The sequence below is a fragment of the Eptatretus burgeri genome, chromosome 6, assembly GCF_056783735.1.
Source record: "Eptatretus burgeri isolate ZD-2024b chromosome 6, Ebu_testis_v1, whole genome shotgun sequence".
Lineage (NCBI taxonomy): Eukaryota > Metazoa > Chordata > Myxini > Myxiniformes > Myxinidae > Eptatretus > Eptatretus burgeri.
Genome location: NC_140966.1, coordinates 96,895,463 through 96,920,375, shown reverse-complemented (window position 1 = coordinate 96,920,375; position 24,913 = coordinate 96,895,463). Strand labels below are relative to the sequence as shown.

The window sequence follows — 24,913 nt, the reverse complement described above, 5'->3', positions numbered from 1 at the left end:
GACTTCCTCATACAATACCACAACTCCTCTCTTGGCACCCTATCATAAGCTTTCTCTAAATCCACAAACACACAATGTAACTCCTTCTGGCCTTCCCTATACTTCTCCATCAACATTCTCAAAGCAAACATCGCATCAGTGGTGCTCTTTCCTGGCATAAACCCATATTGCTGCTCACAGATCGTCACCTCTCCTCTCAACCAAGCTTCCACTACTCTTTCCCACAACTTCATGGTGTGGCTTTACAACTTTATCCCTCTGTAATTTCCACAGCTCTGCACATCACCCTTATTCTTGAAAATCGGTACCAGTACACTTGATCTCCACTCCTCCGGCATCTTCTCACTTTCCAAGACTTTATTAAACAATCTGGTTAACAACCCCACTGCCATCTCTCCGAAGCACTTCCATGCCTCCACTGGTATACCATCTGGGCCAACCGCCTTTCCACTTTTCATCTTCTTCATAACAGTCCTCACTTCATCCTTACTGATCCACCCCACTTCCAGATTCACTATCTCCACCTCTTCCAACCTTCTCTCTCATTTTCTTCATTCATCAGCTCCTCAAAGTATTCCATCCACCTTCTCAACACACTCTCCTCGCTCGTCAGCACATTCCCATTTGCGTCCTTTATCACCCTAACCTGCAGCACATCCTTCCCAGCTTGGTCCCTCTGCCTTGCCAATCGGTATAAATCCTTTTCCCCTTCTTTTGTATCCAACTTCTCATACAGCTCGTCATATGCCTTTTCCTTGGCTTTTGCCACCTCTCTTTTTGCCTTTCGACGCCACTCCTTGTACTCCTGCCTACTTTCTTCATCTCTCTGACTATCCCACTTCTTTTTCGCCAACCCCTTCTTCCTTATACTTTCCTGTACTTCCTCATTCCACCACCAAGTCTCCTTATCTTCCTTTCTCTGTCCAGATGTCACACCAAGTACCTTCCTAGCAATCTCCCTCACAACTTCTGCTGTCGTTGCACAATCATCCCACCCATCTTTACCACCATCCAACGCCTGTCTCACCTCCTCCCTAAATTTCACGCAACAGTCTTCCTCCTTCAGCTTCCACCATCTGGTCCTTGGTTCAGCCCTCACTCTCTTCCTCAACCTCACCTCTAAAGTCATCCTACAGACCACCAATCGATGCTGTCGAGCAACACTCTCCCCTGCCACCACCTTACAGTCACTAATCTCTTTCAGGATGCATCTCCTGCTCAAGATGTAATCCACCTGTGTGCACTTTCCTCCACTCTTGTACGTCACCCTGTGTTCCTCCTTCTTCTTGAAATACGTATTTACCACTGCTATTTCCATTCTTTTTGCAAACTCTACCACCATTTGCCCTTCCACATTTCTCTTGTTGAGACCATACCTCCCCATCACCTCCTCATCCTCTTTATTCCCTTCCCCAACATGTCCATTGAAATCTGCTCCAATCACCACTCTTTCATCCTTGGATACACTCTCCACCACTTCATCTAACTCACTCCAGAAATCTTCTTTATACTCCATCTCACACCCCATATGTGGGGCATATGCACTGATGACATTCATCATCATCCCTTCAATTTCCAACTTCACACTCATCACTCGGTCAGACACTCTCCTCACCTCCAATACCCTCTTGACATAATCTTCCTTCAGGATTACCCCGACACCATTTCTCCTCCCATCCGCACCATGGTAGAACAGTTTGAAACCACCTCCAATGCTCCGAGCCTTACTCCCCATCCACTTGGTCTCTTGTACACACAGTATGTCCACCTTTCTTCTCTCCATCATATCAGCCAACTCTCGCCCTTTGCCAGTCATCGTCCCAACATTCAGAGTTCCAACTCTCACCTGCACACTTCTACCCTTCACCCTCTCCTACTGCTTCTGGACTCGCCCTCCCCGTCTCCTTCTCCCAGCAGTAGCACAATTTCCACTGGTACCCTGCTGACCACCGGTACCGGTGGCGGTCGTTGGTAACCCGGGCCTCGACCGATCCGGTATGGAAATTCGTTTTGTTGTCCGCATAATGATTTGGCTTAGGTTTTTACACCGGATGCCCTTCCTGACGCAACCCTGGTCGCCTCTTACGACACACAGGGATATGGTACACCGATTCTAACCGGGGCATACACCGTGCCCAGTACAACTGGTGCTCATTTCGCCGACCTCTGAAGGATGGCAGGCTGAGTCAACCCCCTGGTGTTTTCGACTTGGTATATATATATATATATATATATATATATATATATATATATATATATATATATATATATATATATATATATATATATATATATATATATATATATATATATATATATATATATATATATATATATATTGTTACGTTTGAGGGGGGGGGGTATGCATTCAAAGGGTAATTAGGATGTTTAATTAGGTATGCCATGCTGTTCGAGTTTACCAGGATTTCGATGTAATAAGTAGCAATTCAGTGGTGATAAGTTGTCCAGTAAATGTTCATTTCTTCAAGGGGGGAAATGAGAATTGTCACGTAATTAGATAGGGACACGGGATAGGGTAAGTGTGTCTGCGTCAACCCCTTTTGGTATTCTCTGGAGACTGGCCTTGACGTCACAGGACAGTGCAGCGGATGGCTCCGCCCCGTGATCACGATTGGCAGAAGGCGACGGCGGCGGGCCAATAAACGGCTCGATTGGAAGTGACGAGGACAGAAGGATAAAAAGGTTCTGTTCGGGGTCGAAAAGGAAGAGGAAGAAGATCACAACCAAAAAGATCGTGTTTTTTTTGGTGTGGAGGCTGTTGCGCGGGGAGCATCCTTGTTGTTGTGCTGATTCGATCGTGCTCTTCATCGTGTCTTGGAGCCTTGCAGAGCCTCGTGCCTCACCTTGGTTGGCTCTGGGGTTCTGCTGACTCGGAGTACGGGGTCGAACGGCGGGCGGACCTGCCTCCCTCTCCTGCTCGCAACTTGGCGCCAGAACTGGTTCCCTGGCGGCTGTGAGCGGACTTGGGCCAAGACCAGGAGGTCAACAGCACCACGGTTTCTCCTGCCCCCCTGACGAGAGCAAGGCCAGCTCGTCCGACGCCGATCCAGGGACAGTTGCGTCCACACCACGGTCCAGCCTGACCACCAGAAATAGCTACGTTTTGTGTGTGTGTGTGTGTGTGTGTGTGTGTGTGTGTGTGTGTGTGTGTGTGTGTGTGTGTGTGTGTGTGTGTGTGTGTGTGTGTGTGTGTGTGTGTGTGTGTGTGTGTGTGTGCGTGCGCGTGTGCGTGTGCTTGGCGCCTTAGCGGGTTTGAGATCTGTATATTCATTGGAATAGTCTGTTTTTCCCCACGCCCGATCCCACACCATCCCGTCGAATCGCCCCGGATCCCTCTTCTTGCCGAGTCTTGTTATTTCTGGTTAATGGTAAAAACGAATAAACATCATCAACTCAGTGAAAAGCGACTCGTGCCACCTTCCTCGTCCCGTTTGCGGTCGAGCGATTAGAACCGCCATGTTTGGGTAATAAATAAATAAACCGCCTCCATCGTTTCAGCTCATTCTACGTTGACGGGACTGTTCAAGTCCCGTGGACGTCACAATATATACATATATATATATATATATATATATATATATATATATATATATATATATATATATATACATATACATACATATACATACATATATTAATTCAATGTCCCAACAGGGCTTGAACTCAGGACCTTTTGGGTCCCAAGACACTGCCCTAACCACTGCGCCAACACCAGGCTTCCATGGTCCATGGTCCAATTTCTTCAAGGAGAGGCCCCAAGATATGTTATATAAAAAAGAACAATCCATATATGTGGTGGCTGGGGGGGAGGATTAAAAAAAATGGCTGAAGTGTTAAAATTCAGAAGGGTCGCCAGTCATCAACGAATGACAACTGCAGGCAACAATTTCAGGATCACACAAAATGGTGCTAATTTCCAGCATTGCATGAATACAGCCTGACAAGTCTTACCCATTTGTTTGGCAACGACATCAGTTCCCAGTCGAGCTTGCATTTCGCATGATAATAAATAAATAAATAAATAAATAAAACAAGGCTCAAGATAAAACTTTGGAGAGTTTGAGTACAGCTGTGTCATCCAGTTATCACACATGGCCAACTGCAACTGTTGTTGCTTCTTGGATTTGCCATCCTCAAAATATTTGGATCGCAGTGGCAGCTGATGCATTCAATAAAACCAAAAATGTTGTTCAAAAGAGAAGTGCTTTGAATATTTGTTTAAAAAAAATATTTTTTTTCCATAAAATTCGAAAATCTTTTTTCATGCAACGTTATGAGCAGTCTCGTGTCTCAATTATGTCTGGTTTGAACGAGGGTTACACCCTGAATACGTCTATTAATTACATACTCTTGGAAAGTACCTTTTAAACTTTTAAACCCTTGAGTTGAGACTGCTGAGACTCCTTGAACTTTGAACACCCTTTACATATCCTATAGACCCCCCCCCCCAATAACCTTTAAGATTTGCTAAGAACCTGGATAACCCCTCAGCACACAAGACCCCCCCCCCCCAACGACCCTTCATACCCTTTCAAGACCTTTTGATCCCTTCACCCTTCAAACCCATTATACCTGTTCGACAGCTTTTGACTGCTTGGACCATTCACTATTGAGAGCTTTTGACCACTGAGGCACGTTTGACATTTACATCCTTTCGAGATTAGCCCCTTACCACTATTGGAACATACCCGTTAGACCTTTTAGACCATCGAGAACCTTTTAGATGCACACCATACAAACTCTTATAGTCTTTTTGCAAAACAGACTATACTTTTTTTTTTCCATCCAGTAATGTTTAAACTCCACACACGCAGAGGATGTGCACTCTGCTGGTATACATACATACATACATACAAAAACAATGGACGTCAATTTTACCCGAAGATTTTGACTGTGCAGATTCAGACACAAGCAAAACCGAATGCAACATAGATGAAGCCTCGTTGCTTTGAAAGATACCTGAGGCAGTCAGTCACAGACAACAGTGAACAAGGGTGGATACTGTTTTTTGTTTCACACAAAGTCTGAGTGGAGTTTTGCAGAAAGACAGTTCAGAGTTCGACTCGGCACCTTATGGAGATAGTTATTATCTTATACAGAGCTCGACAAAGTCATGTCCGACTTCTCTTGACATTCACGATCAGATTTCTCCAAACATCCCTATCCTGCACCTCTTCCTGAAACTCTGGCAGAGAAGGCTTGGTTGCAATTTTTACTAAATCCATCCAGCACATACAACTTCTGCCTCTTCCCTTTCTTCTCTCAACCTCACCCGGCTTGGTTTACTTCTCCAGATTTTCATTTTCTGCACCCATGATGTGTCCAAAATATGAGAGTTTCTAATTTAGCATCAGCACTTCTAATGTACATCGTGGTCCAATTTCTTCAAGCACCGATTGGTTTGTTCTTCTTGCAGTCCAAGGAATTTTGAACACGATTCTCCAAAAAAACCACATTTCAAAACTGTCAATCTTCTTCACTCTTCACTGTGCATGCGACACATCCGTCCCTTGCAACGGGAAACGGAGCATTCACCAGCCTCTACTTGGTTTGTATTGTCGCATCTTTGTCTTTCAAGATCTTTATCAATCCTGACATTGCTGTTCTCCCCATCAACTGTCTCTTAATTTCTCCTCCACTCACTTCAACCTTTGAACCCAGGGAGAAGAAACTTTCCTTTATTGCCACATGATAGTCTCCCAATCCTAACAGATCGATCTTCTCAGTTTGCAAGACTTTCATCTTTTTTCAAGGTTGAAATAAAGACCAGCTTTTTCACTTTCCTTCTTCACAGTCTGCAACAGAGTCGTATCATCAGCACGCCTTAGCTTGATGATACATCTTCCTCCAATCCTGAATCCACCCTCCATGTCATGATGTACTCACCACCAGACAGATTGAACAAGGGGGTGAGAATCTTTTTACAATTCCACCCCTATCTGACCCCTTTTCCAATTCCAAATCATAACCTCTCCATACTGTTCACACTGGAGCTTCTTGTTTGGTGTACAGGCCGATCAGGTGCTCCGACATCGCCAATTCTCTCAGCATAATCCCCGATTAACACAATTGAAGGCTCGGCTATAATCTACAAAATAGACGAATCTTCCTTTCATAGTCCCTTGCATTTTCCATGATCCACCCCAGATTTGCGACTTCATCTCGAGGACCTCTTCCCCTTCCGAGAATGCTTGCTTCATGAAGTCTTCCATTCTGTGTTGAATGATCTTTGGTAATATCTTGGTGGCACGTGAAAGAGGCAATGCTTCGGGTATCTGAACATTTTCTTGCATCGCCTTTTGTTGGCAATGGTTGTATAGACCGACTGCTTCCACATTTTAGGCCGTAGAATCCTGCTCGAGATAGTGGTTAAAATTGATTTTCTCCTCCAAACTACCTTAGAGTTATTTTGGAATTTCATCGGCACCTGCTTTTTTAAGACGAACCCTTTCAAACACAATATCTGTATTTTTAGTACAATGCATTCTTTGGAATTTTGCAGTCAATGCACATATCTTTCTCTTGACTTGCTTAAAAAATAAAAAAAACTGTCAGAGCAAAGTGCTCCTGCCTGCTGAACATCCAAAATACACATCATTTTGTTTTTCCTGTAAACCAGTGTGCTGGATTTATTTTTATTCGTGTAATGTTGAGGTTAAAATTTTGATTAAGCAATCACATCTTGGGAATGTATGATCGTCAGGAATTGCACAAAACTAATAATCTTCTTCCTGATGTGTGTGTATATATATATATATATATATATATATATATATATACACATATATATATATATATATATATATATATATATATATATATATATATATATATATATACACATATTGTTAAAAGTAAAATATAGCAAGGACATGGTAAAAGCCCGAGCTTGAGAGAATGACAGTGATTTCAGTGGTGTGTCGGTAACAGACTACCTTCAATCGCTCCAGAAAATAAAAACCCTGGTTTGAAGCAAAAACATGCCCACTGCATATATATATATATATATATATATATATATATATATATATATATATATATATATATATATATATATATATATATATATATATATATATATTGTTGTGGTTACCAGATTCGCAAACCACCATTCAGGTCCCTTAGGTGAGGTATCTCGGTAAGTGCATGTGTCGTTAGGCCCAAACCCGTTGTCTAGTGGGAATACATGTCATTTATACGTGCTGCGACTCTTCAGGATAGCCGTTTTTCTTTTACTATCTTTATTTTGGACCAACCGCCATGATCACAACCACAACATCAACCACCGACCACAACCACCGCTTCACCACAACCGCCACGACCTTCACGCACACCTCACAACCGTAGCATCGCCACCGTTCTTGCCCCGCTGTGGGTACCGGTGTTGGACTCATGCAGAACGCGCGTCGAACAGCGTGTACAAAATCACGGATTTTGTGCTTCAAAAACGACACACGCCCACTTTTTGCCGTCCAATCGGTGAGCGAGGGGCGATTTGGCCCCGCCTCCAGAACGATCGATATATGCAAATTTGTGGATCAAAAAGCCTTCACGCCCACTTTTTCTCGGGCCAATGGGGAGCGAGGTGAAAGGTCAAAGGGAGGGGGTCAAAGGCGAAGTTACGGGGGGATAAAAGGACGGTGTTCGTCAGTCAGAAGAGAGTCGCAAACGAGAACGAGAAGGAGTCGGGAACGAGAACGGAGGGAGAGTCGCAAACGAGAACGAAAGAAGACTGGAGCCCGAAGCCTGCAGTGGCTGGAGAAGCTGAAGAGAGTCGGACGAGGGGGTGCTCGCGTCGGTGCCAGGAGCTGCACGCCCGAGGGAGGCCGGCAGCGCGACCTGGCCGAGGTGGAGACGCACACCAGGGATAATAAAGATCCTCTATACCCCGAGCATCAGCAACCCCCTCCTGTTTCCCCCCGCGCTGAGATAGTGCGACCAAGGGGGCCCCGTTCCCACCCCCAGCCAGGCACTGTCCACGAGGCCCGCGGGTTGCGGGGCCATCGCCGCTCCGCGTCTCATCACCAGACGGGTAGGCCCGACCCGGTCTCGGCCTCAGGCCTGCCTCATTCTTGAGGGTATTTCTTTTCCTCGGTTTTGGGTATGTGTTGTCGGCGCCGTCTGTGAAGTAGAATTGTATAAGTGTTGCCGTGTGCTCGGTAGTCGGTATTAGCTCTGCACTGTGTTTTCACTTTTATGTTTGCTTTTTGTGTAAATGGAATTGTTTTCTTTTTTTTGTGTGCATTTGGTGGAATTGTATTTGTGTGCTTTCCGTTCGTCGCGAATAAATGTGCTTTATTGTTGAACTGTTCTCCCGCTTCGCTTCGTCTTTTCCTCCATTGAATCCCCATCTTGCTTCACGTAAAGGGTTGGTAGTGGGCTGAATACGCCCGATAATTAATCGAACCGTCGAGGTCGACGATAACACCGCTCGGTTATTCTGATAGTACGGAACGGGTCGCTTAAGTGGCCCGTGTCCGAAGTCGACCTGCGGCGAGGTGCGATCGCCCGGTCTACCCTCCGCGTGGGTACTTAGGTAGTTCGAATTTGGCGAGCAACCCTATCCCACGCGGGGGCTGATTGGCTCGATCGCGGTGAGACCGAAAGGTCCACCCGTGACTGGTTCCCGGCGTTAGTCCGAGAGGGTCACGACTGGATTGTCCGTCCGGTGGGCGACGTGCCGCGATTCGAGTTACGTGGCCGTCGCACGCCGGCGGGCGCGAAATCCGCAACAATATATATATATAAAAAAATAAAAAAAAAAAACACACACACACACACACACACACACACACACACACACACACACACACACACACACACACACACACACACACACACACACACACACACACACACACACACACACACACACACACACACACACACACACACACACACACAACTCAGCGAGATTGCAATTACACTGGGCCACGAGCTGGCGACAGAGGCCTGAAGCAAGAGGCCCACACATGGCCTAGAACGCATGTCGGCTCCAACCTTTAATATTGGACGATCCTTTCAAGTCACTTTGGCCATTTTACATTGAAGGGAAAATGTATAGAGAAGGCATACCCAATGTGACCCAGACAGCTCTGAAGAAGTCTTTGACTTTGCATATAATGAAGACGAGCCAAACCCACGCTCCGCGTGAAGTTTCTCAAGCGAGGGTTCATTTGGATGTCAATATATCCAGTGTTCACAATATGATTTATAGAATTTCTTTATATACAATGTTTTTGTGACATTTTTTGTGTCAAATGGACCATCTGAGGTCGTCAGCATGTGCAGAAGAGCATTTTACATTGCAGACCCTGTTTTCTAGGAGTGGCATTACGCCTCTCAGCGGTGATGGTCTGTCGACAACAGACGTGATGACGTCAGCGATTGACTGATGATGTCATGACGTCATTACGCAAACGAATGTAAAAATTAGAAAATCGCCAAAAATTCCCAAACCTGTTCGTCTGGCGCGATCTCACATAACCCATGCTGTACATTAGACCACTGAGCACCCGCATACCGAAAGTGGCACCAATCCATCCAGCAGTTTCGGAGTAGATACGTCCACAAAATATGGCTTCGCGGATTAATATAATAATGGCAGCAAGAAGATTTTTCAGGTTACAATTGTGGGTGGAGTCAGGCCAGCGGTCCAATGGGTGGAAAGCAGCATTACACACGGACAAACAAGCGTATTATTACCTCCGCCACCAAAGGTGAAGGTGGTTATGTTTTGACCCCTTTGTCTGTGTGCAGGATATCTGACAAAGTTGTGGGCAGATCCGGATGATATTTTGTGGACAGGTTGGGTGTTTGACAAGAACGAACCGATTGGATTTTGGTGAAGATCTGAATGCAAGATTTATTTAATTTTTAAAGTGATACTTCATTGAGAAATGGGCCAAAAACGATATAGGACTGTATGGCATGGTATTTCAAAAATGTATTGGGCCCGATATGTTCTCATGGATCAGGCATTACGTGGCAGAGGTGTGCGCTCCACCAAGTGCCCTTCTCGTTCGTATAGAATATAGATATTAGTTGCGAGACCATTTAGAAATGATAGTTTGTAAGAGCTAAAATAGGCTGAGATTGCCTCGAAGCTTCCAGACAAAACTGAGGGACATCGGTGGCCCCAAACCATCGGTGATCAATCTGCATCCTCCTACTTGTGAGAGGTAGGGGGGGGGGACAGAATAAATAAGCAAACAAACCCTGAAGCTTCACTCAAGATTCGTCGATTTGAGCAAAAATGAATGATCTATAGCAACGTAAATCTGCACGTGGCCTCATTCTCACTGACAAACCAAAGACAATAACCTCTGCCATCCATTCTCAGGGATGAAGAATATTTACACACATTCTCGTTGGTTTTGTGAACGTGTTTACACACAAACGCATCTTAAATATAAACAAGTGAAATCCTTCAATACAGCGCGTGTGGTGAAGCAAATGAGTTCACTAATGTTAAAATATGCAATTTATGCTTTTTCAGTTGAAAAACAATTAAAAAGCATACTTAATATTTGAAATGTAAAAATCTTGTTATTATTGTGATGAGCACATATATATATATATATATATATATATATATATATATATATATATATATATATATATATATATATATATATATATATATATATATATATATATATATATATATATATATATATATATATATATATATATATATATATATATATATATATATCTTCTTCTTCTTCTTTCCGCTGCTCCCGTTCGGGGTCGCCACAGCGGATCATCCGTATGATCCGCATCGTGATTTGGCACATGTTTTACGCCGGATGCCCTTCCTGACGCAACCCTGGTCGCCTCTTATGACACATGGATATGGTACACCTATTTTAACTGGGGTATACACGGGCCCAGTACACTGGTACTCATTTCGCCGACCTCGGAAGGATGACAGGTTGAGTCAACCCCCTGGTGTATTAATTCAGCGGCCCAACGGGGCTTGAACTCAGGACCTTTTGGATCCCAAGCCGCAGCCCTAACACCAGGATGTATATATATGTATGTATGTGTATATATATATATATATATATATATATATATATATATATATATATATATATATATATATATATATATATATATATATATATATATATATATATATATATATATATATATATATATATATATATATATATATATATATATATATATATATATATATATATATATATATAAAACAGCAGGAATGAAATAGTTCAATCCAGCATAGCAGGAGGCCGCAAAAGAATGATAGCATAAGAAGAACTTAGCTTTCAGCATTCGGCGATCGGCGCGAAATGCGATGGTGGGCGGAAATGACATCTTTCAGCACGAAATGCGATGGTGGGCGGAAATGACGTCTTTCGTTCTTTCGTACATGAGAGGGGCGCGTTTCTTGGTTTTTTCCCATCAAGCAATAAATTCAATTGTTTTCACATTTTCAACGCATTTGTTTCACAAATTTCTATTGAAATACTCAGGTATTTCCGTCAATTCCCGCTATTTCCGTCGAGTATTTCCTTACGCACTGCATCTACCGGACGGCCGTAATTGGCTGCTTGAGGCACGTGGGGGGGGGGGGGGCAGGGGACACCGGAGACGTGGTAGACGTGTTAGACACTGGGGACATTTCAAACTCGGTGCAATTGTATACAGCGCACTCGCTGTGATAAGCACGCCTCCGAAGGTTCCACCTTCTGGGCGCTGACAGGATAGCCAGAGGATAACCCATACTTGCCTCAAAACAATTTAGTCTGGGTTTGATTCCACCGCCAAGCTACAAAGTCTCACCCTGATGCTTTTCCTTTTGGTTTGTCGACCTCCTTCAATACTGAAGATTCTTGCAGAACTTGTTTTGCTGCACATGCATGTGAGCCACAAGAGCAAAGTGCAAGGTGCGTGGAACGGAGTCATGACAACCATGTGCATGTACCTGCCTCAGTCTTCTGGCAGCAATTTCGGGTTTACAAAGGCAACCAGGTTGTCGTTTATCTTTCACTTGATCACCAACCTGAGGTTTCATCTACGTTAAAGAAGAGCCATTCGGCCAAGTTGGTCTGACACAACTTACACTGTAAGGGTGTCAAGGTTCCGATTTAAGTGAATCTGGCCGCTCGTCACATTGGACCACATAACGCAGGTGTGTGTGTTGTGTGTCCTCTAGTCATTCCATATTATACCAGAGGTCTGAAGAGGGGATGAGCCTTCAAAAATCTGTGGAGTTGATGCGCAAGTTCCATCTTGAGAAAACGAAGGCGGCGTTCGCTTTCTGACTTGCATTTGAAACGTGCTTGTCCCATTTCAGGTCAGAGCTGATCATAATATACCAAGACGCTTGGTCAAAGCATTAGAATATTTTGGTACTCTATCCAGGCCAGTTTTCTGTAAATTGTGACAACTTTTCACTTTTAGGTGTTCGGTTCCGTCAACCATTCCGCAGACCATACAACAGCAAACGTAAAGGTCCCCTGACATGCAAAAGTAGTGAAATTTCATTTATATACGTCCAATAGGAGTTGTTCATCGTGACTTCAGATCTGACAACGTTTTTTTCACAATACTCATTCTGTAAAATGCAAAGGTTAAAAAAAAAAAAAACTTTGGGAACGCCCCTAAAAATTCTCCTGAAAGGGGGGTAACCCACATGACGTCAACTGCAGTGTGACAAAGGCTGCAGGGTAATTCCAGCGTAACGGACATAACATTGAGACAAAAATTGCATCACTCATGTTGAAATTTTGAAAAGGTTGGCCATATTATAGAGAGTTTCTTTATCACATATCATAATGAGTCTCTATGGCTTTCTGATATTGGTACAAACCCCACTGTGTAGTCTACTACGAAAGCAAAAATCAACATTTAAGAGGCGTAACGGACCTAACATCGAAATGGACACAACTAAAACTGGCCATAGCACAATTCTTAAATCCTGCGAAATAACGAATTTGTAGTATACCTTTCATTCACGGTAAGCAAACTCAGCATTAGTGGCATACTTTCTATATTCCAACGATACGATCTGTCTGTTTGTTAAAATATTTTGAAAAGTTTACTGTAACGGACGTAACTCAGCAATGTTTCGGACATAACCCATGCGATCACATATTGGATAGTCAATGCTAGGGCGCATTTTATGATATCTATACAATCTCTAACATACATCAGCGAACATTTGGTTGTCTAACAGCTTGTATAAGCCTCATTGCTTGCATATGCCTCGTTGATGTTGATCTATAGGCACAGAGAGAAATGGACCAAATGTGTTGATGAATAGTTACAGCCTGATCCTATATCAGTAATATTCATCAGTGAATACTACTTCGGATTAAAACATTCATAAAATAGCCATATTTTCGACAAAATGATAACAGACAGAATGACTTACCGTTGGAAGACGTTGAGGCCATTCTTTCAAGATGGCCGCCAAATCACGTGACATCATCCACAGAGTAAATATCGCATAAATTATGAAAATTCAGACCTAACTCAACACCGTCAACAGAAATCAACAACAGAAATCCTTTTGATCAATCAACGTCAACAACAGAAATCCTTTTGAAAAATACATTTTCAAATTTTATGCTTCATGTCCATTATTACGTGGAATTACCCTGCACGTAAATTACTTGGGTTGGTGGTCTACGTGATTCTATTGGCTTGCTGTGCGTTTCCACATTTGATTGGTCGACTCAATCACTTCGTTCATTTCTGCTTTAAAAAATAAAAAAATAAAAAAATCGAACATTTGGTTTTGAATAATGGATGACATGGACTTTCATTTGTCTTGTCGCGACAGTGAGTGTGAGAGAAATGAAGGATTTTGGTCTGAATCACATGGAGAATTGTCGGATAACATAGTCGCGGGAGGTGAAGTTCAGGCAGCTGGAAATGAAGTACGGCCTTTGCAGTTCAAGCTCGAAGCAGGACAAGCAGAAGAAAATGGCGATGAAATTCCCGGCGTTCATTATGATCGAGAGGACATCGAAGGAAGACTTGGCAATAACAACTGGTTGGACTAAATCCTATTCGTAATTCAATAATGTAAATTTGACTTGCATACTGCTCGATATCAGAAATATTTTAGTGAGGTGACGTGACCAGCGCAGCTTCGCGGACATGTTTCTCCGTGGCAAATGAATCACAAACAAGGCCAGGCCATGTCATCGGCTGTATCTGTTCGGATACAATGAAAACTTGTGTGCAGAACACACCTTGTGACACAATTGTCTCGAGTAGTCCAATAAATCTGACGTTCTGTTGCATTTTTATTTATTTTATTCCTACTGAATGCCATGTAGCACCAGTAGAAAACAATAAGCCTGGTGTTGGCTTAGTGGTGAGGGTGGCGGCTTGGGATCCTTGGGTCCTGAGTTCAAGCCTCGTTGGCCGCTGAATTAAAATACACCAGGAGGTTGACTCAGCCTGTCATCCTTCTGAGGTCGGCAAAATGAGCACCAGTGTACTGGTCAGGGGGACACCGCATCAGCGACATAGCCGTGTCCCCACCAATGATGCAACCAGAAGCCACAGGCTGCACTATATATATATATATATATATATATATATATATATATATATATAGAGAGAGAGAGAGAGAGAGAGAGAGAGAGAGAGAGAGAGAGAGAGAGAGAGAGAGAGAGAGAGAGAGAGAGAGAGAGAGAGAGAGAGAGAGAGAGAGAGAGAGAGAGAGAGAGAGAGAGAGAGAGAGAGAGAGAGAGAGAGAGAGAGAGAGAGAGAGAGAGAGAGAGAGAGAGAGAGAGAGAGAGAGAGAGAGAGAGAGAGAGAGAGAGAGAGAGAGAGAGAGAGAGAGAGAGAGAGAGAGAGAGAGAGAGAGAGAGAGAACCATGAAGAAAAGAGAATAATAAAAGAAAGCTACAGCACGTCTGATTTATCGGCCGCGTCGGACGGACGACGGATTTTTCGGACGAGTCTAGAGTCGAGACTCCAGAGATCTCGAGTCAATCCACTCTGTGCGAGCTTCTGTATGTGACGTCAACGCTGCGATTCGCTGAAGTCACCTTTTTTTTTAGGGGCGGGGCTTAGCAAGTTGTGAAAAGCACCAGAAATGATCGAAATATTGCTCTAATTATCCCATTTTTGATTTAAAAACCAAAAAAAAAAACATGGGTGATTTCTTCACAAGGAAGGTCAAGTTAATATATAAATAACCAGAAAGTTTTGCATGTCAGGGGACATTTAAGGTCTTGCATTTGGGTAACATCTTGCTCCGTTTGAATAGGAAGACAAATTACAACATCATCCACAAACAGCTTTGATTCAGACATTAAAGTTAACAGGAAGAGGCACGATCAAAGTCCTGATCCCCCAGTGGTACTCCCGATCCAGAGCCGTCAAGAACCATCAATCCCATGATCGAGAAGAGGTTGAAGATCCAGAAGCTACTGCGATCACTTTCTCCATTGTGATCAAGCTTCTGGAACAGCCTCTTGTGGGCAACTTTATTAAAAGCCCGACTGAAATCCATAACGAGAGCATTTGTCTGCTTGCCATCACCAAGATCACCAATGAATCTGAGAAGCTGCAGCTTCTTGGATATGTTCCCTCCCAAGCCATATTGAGGAGTGCAAAGAACATACATATCACTTGAATGTCTCATGACGTTACCCGTGACGACAGCGATTTAAGTGACGGATATCAGTCGATAGTTCTCGGGATCAGACGTGTCCCCTTTCTCGCAGATGGGAACAGCGTTTGATCAACGCTAATCACCAAGTAGCTCACCGGTTTCATCGATGTCTTGAAAATGTCACAGAAGATGAGAGCAATGGTTTACAGGTAGGGCGTTGCAAAAAAAAATGAATGCGCTGTCTATCGAGCCCCCCCTCCCCCAATTAATTTTTTTTAATGCAGGCACATTCCAGAACCTCTGCTTCTTTGCTGTCACAAGTGAGACAGCTCATCGTTTCAGAAAACTCAGAAGAATTTACTCGATACTACAATGCATCGAGCTTTTTTTGAAGAATCGTTGGAGCACTTCATTAATAATCCACAACATGTCATTTACCTTCATATTATCCCCCTCCCCGGCCTCCCAATACACATTAGACATCTGGAGGCTTCCCTTGAACAGTCAACTAAAATCATGTTTAGCTTCTTTACCACCATTATTCTATGGCCAAGAAGAAAATTGTAAAATGAGAATTGCATTATGGGAGCAACAAAGGGGTTACTAAACTTTCGACTTTCTGAGATTCAAACTTCATTTTGTTTCCTCATAGTTTGAATAAGGGGAAGTAAATGTTAATAAAAAAAAAAAAAATAAAATAACTTTACACTTCTGAGCCAAACAATTGCTTTATAATGAAAAAAATGACACGTGTGCACAACACTGCAGTTGCTGCAGGGGATTGTGTGGCTGAAGTTTGACCACCACCACCATGCAATAAAGCTTCGATTTCTTGTAACCATGTCTGGGCAACTTATCTCTATCAAGGAACTGAGAATTGGTGCTAATCGAAACATTTCTCATCAGATGTAAAACTTCAATGTAAAACTTCGAAGCGAGTGCAAACAAGACCAATCTCAAGAGGCTTTTGCTTAGATTTTTAATCAGTCAACAAACATCTGCTGCACTTGGGTTTTGGTTTTTCACAAAAACCACCAGCCCAACCCTCCGATTAGTCCTTTTCGTCCCACATCAGCTGTTCTACCATTTTTATTGAGCATCGATAAAAGACCCATGAAGAGGGGTGGGTTACTCCACATTCATCCAATGGCAAGTCATTGTGTGACCACATAAAACAAAGATGATGCTCCCAGAAATCTCTGCAATCACAAGCCATGAGTGACAAGCATGGATATCCTGCAAAAGAAATAAATAACCAGAAGGGCACTCAGTGGAGCGCATACCTCCGCAGCGTAATGCCTGATCCACGAGAACATACCGAGACCAATACATTTTTGAAATATCATGCAATACAGTAATATATCATTTTTGGCCCTATCTCTCAATGGTGAAGAATCACTTCAAAAATTAAATAATTCTCGTATCCGGATCTTCACCAAAATCGAAGCAATTCTTCCTTGCCACACACACTCAACGCGTCCACAAAGTTTCATCCGAATCCGTCCTCAAATTAAGATAATGTGTTTATATCGGTTTTGCCCAATCTCTCAATGGTGAAGAATTACTTTTAAAAATTCTAGTAGCCAGATCCGGATCTTCACCAAATTCTTATCAGTTCGTCCTCAACACCCCACCCCCCCCCAAAACCTGCCCACCAAATTTTATCTGAAACCATCCACAACTTTTTGAGTAATACTGCACATAGAGACAGACAGACAAACAAACAAGCCGGTAGGCAGACATGGGTAGTTGATCAAGTCGAATTTAGTCGTTTTTCAGCCGTTACTAGCCAACAAAAGCGTCCATAGCAACGTTTCTTTCTCACACATAACTAGGACATACCATGAACCTACCATACCAGTTTCATGTATATCTGATTCATAGTCTGAGATATAACGAACTTCGTTTTTTTTTATTGTTTTCGACCAGGGTTCATTCAAAGTCTATCTTCTCTGACAGTTTTCATAGGATCCGGCTGGAAATTTTTGACAATATGGCTGAATGTACTGCCCACAGTTGCTCGTGGCCCGATTTTTGATTTTCGAAAAAATTCATTTTTGAGATTTTTTTGAAAATTTCAAAGGTCCGTTGCTAGGCAACGGATGGGTCCATAGCAACGGTTCTCATTTGCACACAACTAGGTCATGGTATGAACCCACCAACCAAATTTCATCGAAATCGCCATTGTATTAACGGAGCACTGGACCGAACAGACATACATACAGACAGACAGAATATCGACGGAAATACTGATAAGGGTAGACTACATTGACTACCCAACAAAGGGGTGAAAACTTCCTTCACCTTCGGTATCAGAGTTAAAAAAACGATGTCGACTGAAATGCTTTTCTCTTCTACCTGCACAAGTACAACTTCAGTTTACAGCATAATAGCCAGCACCAACAAATGCACACTATAACTTCTCCAGATGCAGCACAAGGCTGCAGGGTAGCATCATTGGCTGAGGGCACAGCTGTGCCTTTGACACAATGCCCTCTGCTGGTGTGGGTAAGAATTTGTAATTTGTCTATGGTGCCGGCGATAGCTCACCTAATCTTCACGAAGGACACCATGAAGGATTTTGAACATCCACCAACTAATGCTGGCAGACAGGACGCCCGTTTAAAGTCCATCCAAGAGACGGAACACACTGATTAATCACTCTGCCTGTGAAACACCAGGATGACAGCTTAAAGCAGGGTCAGAATTCGAACCCAGGCTAGAACAGCTTAGATGCGAGTTTGTGTGTGCCTCTGGGCCATCCTGTCAGCCCGAGAGAAGAACTTCCTGTGACTTGGTCTATTATCTACACATGAGCTCTGCATTAAAAAAAAAATCATGAAATGACTGCTATGAGAGTTCATTTACAGGCTGGCAATTTAACAAGCTCGAATGAGCAAAGATCCTCGTCCTCTTAATGATGACATCATAAAAACGAACATGATGTCATTGTGATTTATCAGGTTTGCGATAAATAATTATCTGTGCTCATGCCAGGCTTGATTCCCGCAAACAAAATTCAAACAGCTTGCCTAGTTTCGGAGATAATGGTATAGGCGATTTCCATTAGCGGCGATATGACGTCAACTTTTTTTCTAGGAAGAATTTCCAAAATCGGAGATGGTTACAGCCGACGCGTGGGCTTTCTGCATATACATGGCAAGTTTCACGAAGATCCGATGAAAACTCTGGGTTGTGAAACAAAAAATGTCAAAAAATAGGAATGACGTCATAAAAATTGATATGACAAAGTGATGCATCATATGTGCGGTAATTCATCTCTGCCAATGCCCTGTTCGATTCCCGCAAAGAGAATTCAAAAAGCTTGCAGAGTTTGAGATAATTTTTAGGCGATTTCCATTCGCGGAGATATTTTGACGTCACAACTATTTTTTTCTCGGAGGAATTTTCAAAATCGGAGATGGTTACTGTCTGACGGAGATGATGGTATTTTTACATATATATGCCAAGTTTCAGAAAGTTTCGATGAAAACTGTAGGCTGTGAAACAAAAAAGTCCACAAGAACAACAACGCGAGTAAGACTGAGATCCTCCACGAGGATCTAAAAATTATCAATCAATGTTGAACTAGGAGGGCACTCGGTAGAGCGCGTACCTCCACCACGTAATACCTGATTCACAAGAACATGTCGGGACCAATACATATATATATATATATATATATATATATATATATATATATATATATATATATACATATACATATATACATATACATACATACATATACATACATACATATATACATATCTCGTTTTTTGCCAAATCAATAGTGAATAACCACTTAAATTATCAGATCTGGATCCGGATCCAGATCTTCATCAAAATTGAATCAATTAGTCCTTGTAACACACCCAAGCTGTCCACCAAATTTCATCAGAATCCGTGCACAACTGTTTTTTTTTTTAGATATTGTGCTCTATATCGTTTTGGCCCCACCTCTCAACGATGAAGAATCACTTTTAAATTAAATAATTCTCATATCCAAACCTTCACCAAACTCTAACCAATTTGTTGTGGCCACACACCCAATTTATCCAGTAAATTTAGTCTGAATAAGTGCACAATTTTTTGAGATATCATGCAACACATCATTTTTTTTGGCCCAATCTCTCAAATAGTGAGGAATCACTTAAAATTCTAGTTGAAGGATCCAGATCCAGGTCTTCACCAAAATCTAATCAGTTCATCCATGTCACACACCCAAACTGTCCACAACTTTTTGAGATATCCTGAACACAGACAGAGAGAAAGGAGTGAAAACATAACCTCCTTCACCTTCGGTGGCGGAGGTAATCAAGGCTACGGTGGCAACAGTGACTCGTCTTGCAGCACTGCAACCGAATGCTCGCACGAGATGCTGCCAACATTTTGAGCAAGCAACTCACCAGCAGCAAAACAATGGACATGCCTACAAATCCCTCTTTTCTCCGAATACCATGGAAACCAGCACAAGCATGATAAATCCCAAGAGGCTTCAACCAAATGGATGTTAAAAGCGACAGCAAAAATCGTGTCATGTAAAATACATTAAAACACGGCGCGAGCAGCACTTCATCGGCAATGGTCTCATTTGAAGCAAAAACACGATAATGTTTAAATTAAAATAACTATGATAATAATAATAACTTGAGGGGGAGCACTCGGTAGAGTGCAAAAACTCCGCCGCCAATACTGCGAGGTCACTCAAGTGAACCTGATATCCTATTCATTCAATTTGACGTCAACAGTGCTCACAGAGTTATAGTTTGCAACTTTCCCTTTTACATACTCAATTCATTCGTCATAACGAGATTCCTTGAGACAGAAATTGATTTTACGTGGGTATATCCACCTGAAGTTCCAAAATCAGCCGCAATTATAATTTTGGCATGTTTTTTTTTGTTGGAAATCACTTTAAACATGCAGAAATGCAAAAAAAAAAAAAAATTAAAAAAAAAAAAAATTAAATTTTGTTGAAAAAAAAGTCGCAAAAATATTTTTTTTCTCACAATTTTTTTTTTTGGGGGGGGGTTGGAAATCACTTAAAACATGTAGAAATGCAAAAAAAATTCAAATATTTTTTCAAAATGGCCGCTATAGCGGCCATATTGGATTTTGGACTAGGTCCAAAATGTAATGGCATGATCCTTGGACCATACCTAATCTCCCCACAAAGTTTGGTCGAATTCCGTCGAGGAGTTTTTACGTAATACTGTTCACAAACAAACAAACAAAAAGGGGTGAAAACAGTAACCTCCGATCTTCGATGGCAGAGGTTAATCTATCTATAATTCCAGCAATCTGTGTGTGTATGTGTGTATGTGTGTATGTGTGCATGTGTGTATGTGTGTATGTGTGTATGTGTGTATGTGTGTATGTGTGTATGTGTGTATGTGTGTATGTGTGTATGTGTGCATGTGTGTATGGTGTGGTGTGTGAGAGACTGCTGTTTCTCGACAACCACTGGTCTGATCCAATTGAAACTTGCCAGGTATATTGTTGGGAACCTGAGGATGTGCCTTTTCAAGGTTTGATATTAATCGGACAAGTGCTTCCCAAGTTATGGCCATTTATTTACCAAACCAATGACAAGACACGTTGTTGCGTCGGCGTGGCCGATGGGGAAGGGAAGCACAGCCACGTTCCCCATTACGGGTTACAACGTACGGACTTCCGGATAGTGATGACTTACTGTATTCTAATAATTTCTCGATTTCTTATGTGCATTTATAGATAAACACAATGCCCCAAGTTCTGATCGTTTCATATTAGACGGTGCATAAATTTCGGTAACATCAGAGTGCTGGTGTGCTCCGAACCAGGAAGTAAATTTTTTTCTCTCTTCTCTTCTTGCTTTTCCTTGCCACGACATTGCGAAAAGGTAAAATACGTTGGCGCTAATTGAATAATTGGGTATTAAAACTTAATTGCGAATAATATGCGAACTTCTGGGTCACCCACGTCCGGGCACGCGAGAGCAAATAAACGGCCTGTGTGGTTGTTGTTTGTTGCTCGCGGTTTGAATATTTATTTATAAATTTTATTTTATTATTATTATTAATTTTTACGGGCACGTACTAGTAAGAATAATAATGACAGTAACAATTGTTCTCGTGTTCAAGTATATGAATCAAATGAAATAAAGATTGCAAAGGTTGTGTGAAAAATATTAATTCCAGAAATTACCATGCTGTTAGCAACATTAGTACCATGTAACATTAGTTATCTGTGTCCTTTATGACATTAAAAAACAGCAAGCTTCCTGTTTGGGACGATTTTCAATTTTGCTTGACTGCCAGAGTTTTAAATAAGTAAATAAATCAATAAATAAATAAGCCTGCTTGCATGCATGGATACGTGGGCAGACGTGGGGAAACTGCAAACGCCAACTTGCGACTGGTTATCGCCACAAAGGGTTAGAGAGGTTCTTCTTCCTTTTTGACAGATGGATGGATATACCAGGCATTGAAGCAGCTGCACCACTTAAAAAATTCTCACATCCCTCTGTGCAAGTGTGATCAGGCCAAATTCAGAGCCAAAGTATTGTCGGTGAAAACTACAGGTTCGTTTTCAGATTAATATTCAAAATACAACATTCGATTGAAATAAAGTTGTTCCGTTCGATCACAAACCGCTGTTTGTAGCCCTCAAAATATAACAACATAACTATACAGTAGAGCAAAATTTTATTCACCAAAAGAAAGCAACAAAGGTTGCAAAGACAGTGCGACCAATCTAGCAGAGTTTCATTCAAAACCGTTCCAGGATATCCGTCGGAATATTAAACCAACCGATTAGAAAATTTGTCTTGGACCGAGAAGCCTAAACAAAGGTCTTAAAAGAGCCCAAATAAAAAGAGGTGAACAGGAGCTACAAACAGCAAAAAAAAAGGCTCTTTGACGTGCAGAGAAACAAGTGCACCATTGCAGGCCACACTGGGAAGGGAATCGTTGTTTGGAGCAATGTCAAGAGCACCCACAAGGGTAAACATGCACCTGACTTCTCTGAAACACCAGTTTTCCAACAAAAATAAATATTAAATGAGGATTGAGGGGCGGGGGGGGGGGCTGTGACAAAAGCTCGAAGCAAAATCGCAAAGTGCGTATAACAACCAAACAAAATAAATAAATAAATAAATGACGAGAAGGGCACTCAGTACAACGCATACCTGTGCCACACAATGCCTGATCCAGTGGAACATATCAAGGCCAAGAAATTTTTAAACACATCACACAATCGTTTTTAGTCCAATCTCTTAATGATGAAGAATCACTTAAAAAAAAAAAACATTAAATAATTATTGTGTTCAGATCCAGATCTTCACCAACATCAAATCAATTCATCCTCGTCACATACCAAACCCGCCCACCAAGTTTCATCCGAATCCGTCCACAACTTTTTGATATATTCTGCACACAGTCAAACAGACAGGAATGGGTGAAAGCATAATCTCCTTCCACCTTCGGTGGCAGAGTGGAGGTAATAAAACTCTGGAGTTCATGAAACACTTTACCCCATGCAGTCTTAGGGGGTGAAGAAAAATAAAGGAATAAATAAATAAAAATAAAAGCACATGGGTGGCATCTGTGAGCAGCAAATTTGATTGGTCGAGACGATGGAAAATTCCCGAACATTTCATCCAAGTACTACTAAACGGAAGGGTTTTGATTCTCCATGTAAATGTGTATCATGTCGCACCGCCTTCAGGTGGGTGAGGGTATATAATAACAAGTCTGCACCATTTACAATACAGTATTCCTGTCCCCACATTTTACAGTGCAGTGAGTTGTTTTTGAATTATAAGCAGTAGGTACGTTTTTGCTACATGCACGTAACCCGGGTTATTTATTTTTCCGATACAGAGTTAGCATTTGCCTATACACCACCCAAATAAAGGTATGTATGCGTCAGAAGACCGTGTTGCATGCTTGGAACAAGATCGCCCATAGGGTGGGAACTCTGGTGGTACAATTCAATTTAAACTAGAAGGGCACTCGGTAGAGTGCATACCTCCGCCACGCAATGCCTGATACACAGGAACATATCGGCCCCAATACATTTTTGAGATATCGTGCTATATATCATTTTTGAGCCCCATCTCTCAATGGTGAAGAATGAATTAAAAAATTCTAGTAGTCAGATCTGGATCCAGATCTTCACCAAAATCAAATCATTTTTTCCTTGACACACACACACACACACACACACACACACACACACACACACACACACACACACACACACACACACACACACACACACACACACACACACACTTTTGTTCGAATCCGTCCACAACTTTTTGAAATATGGTGCTATATATCGGTTTAGCCCCATATCTCTCAATAGTGAAGAACCACTCAAAAAATTTATTGCAGTCAGATCTGGATCTTCACCAAAATCGAATCAATCAATTGTGATCACACACCAAACCTGTCCACAGAATTTCATCCAGATCCGTCCACAAGTTTTTGAGACATCCTGCACACAAACAAAGAGACAGACAGACAAAGGATTGAAAACATAACCTCCTTCCACCTTCGGTGGCGGAGGTAAAAAAAGAATAAAGAAAAAAAAGACCAGACGCTGTCGAAAAACAAATTTGGGAAGTTTACCACCGTTGATGCAGCATCTTTCACACCACCTTATTTCACATTGCACAAGTTCTTCGTGACTGTTGTTTGTGTCCTTTAAAACAGCAAGTTTGCTTGTTTGAAATGATTTTCAATTTTGGTCAACTACCAGAGTTAAAACAAACAACATTCTCACCCACTCTGCGCACGCACGATCGGGACAAATTCAGACCCAGGACACTGCTAAACTCCAGGTTTGTTGGCCGATTCATGTTCTACAGACAACGTTCAACTACAGACAATGTTAAACAGAAATCAAGCTGTTCCTCAATCATTAAATGACCTTGGTGGACAGACAAACGTGGACAAATTGTTTAACCCTGCTTTTCCCTTTGCATGCGGGGTAACGAAGGGAATACAAGAAATCCTCGCTCAGGCAACAACAAAGTTGCCATCAACTTTGTCATTCCCACTTACAAATAATAAATTATTTAATTCATCGTCGAACACAGAAAGGAGGGAGGGGAGGAGGCAACCTGTCTGTTAAATACCCCTTGCTTGTGCCCAACTGTCAATCCACAGGCAATTCATTCCCTCAAATCACCTCCACTCTTGTGAAAGAAAATTAGAAATAAAACTCGAAAACTCATGAAGTTTGAACTTCCAAAAAAAGAAAAAAAGAAAAACTTCAACACAAGTTGTGAAA

General features: G+C 42.0%; 1 long non-coding RNA gene across 1 annotated transcript in view; it reads right to left on the bottom strand.

Annotated features, from left to right (window-relative positions):
• LOC147025406 (uncharacterized) overlaps window positions 1-24,913 on the bottom strand; it is a 50,868-nt gene that overhangs the window by 24,520 nt on the left and 1,435 nt on the right. The window lies entirely within an intron of this gene.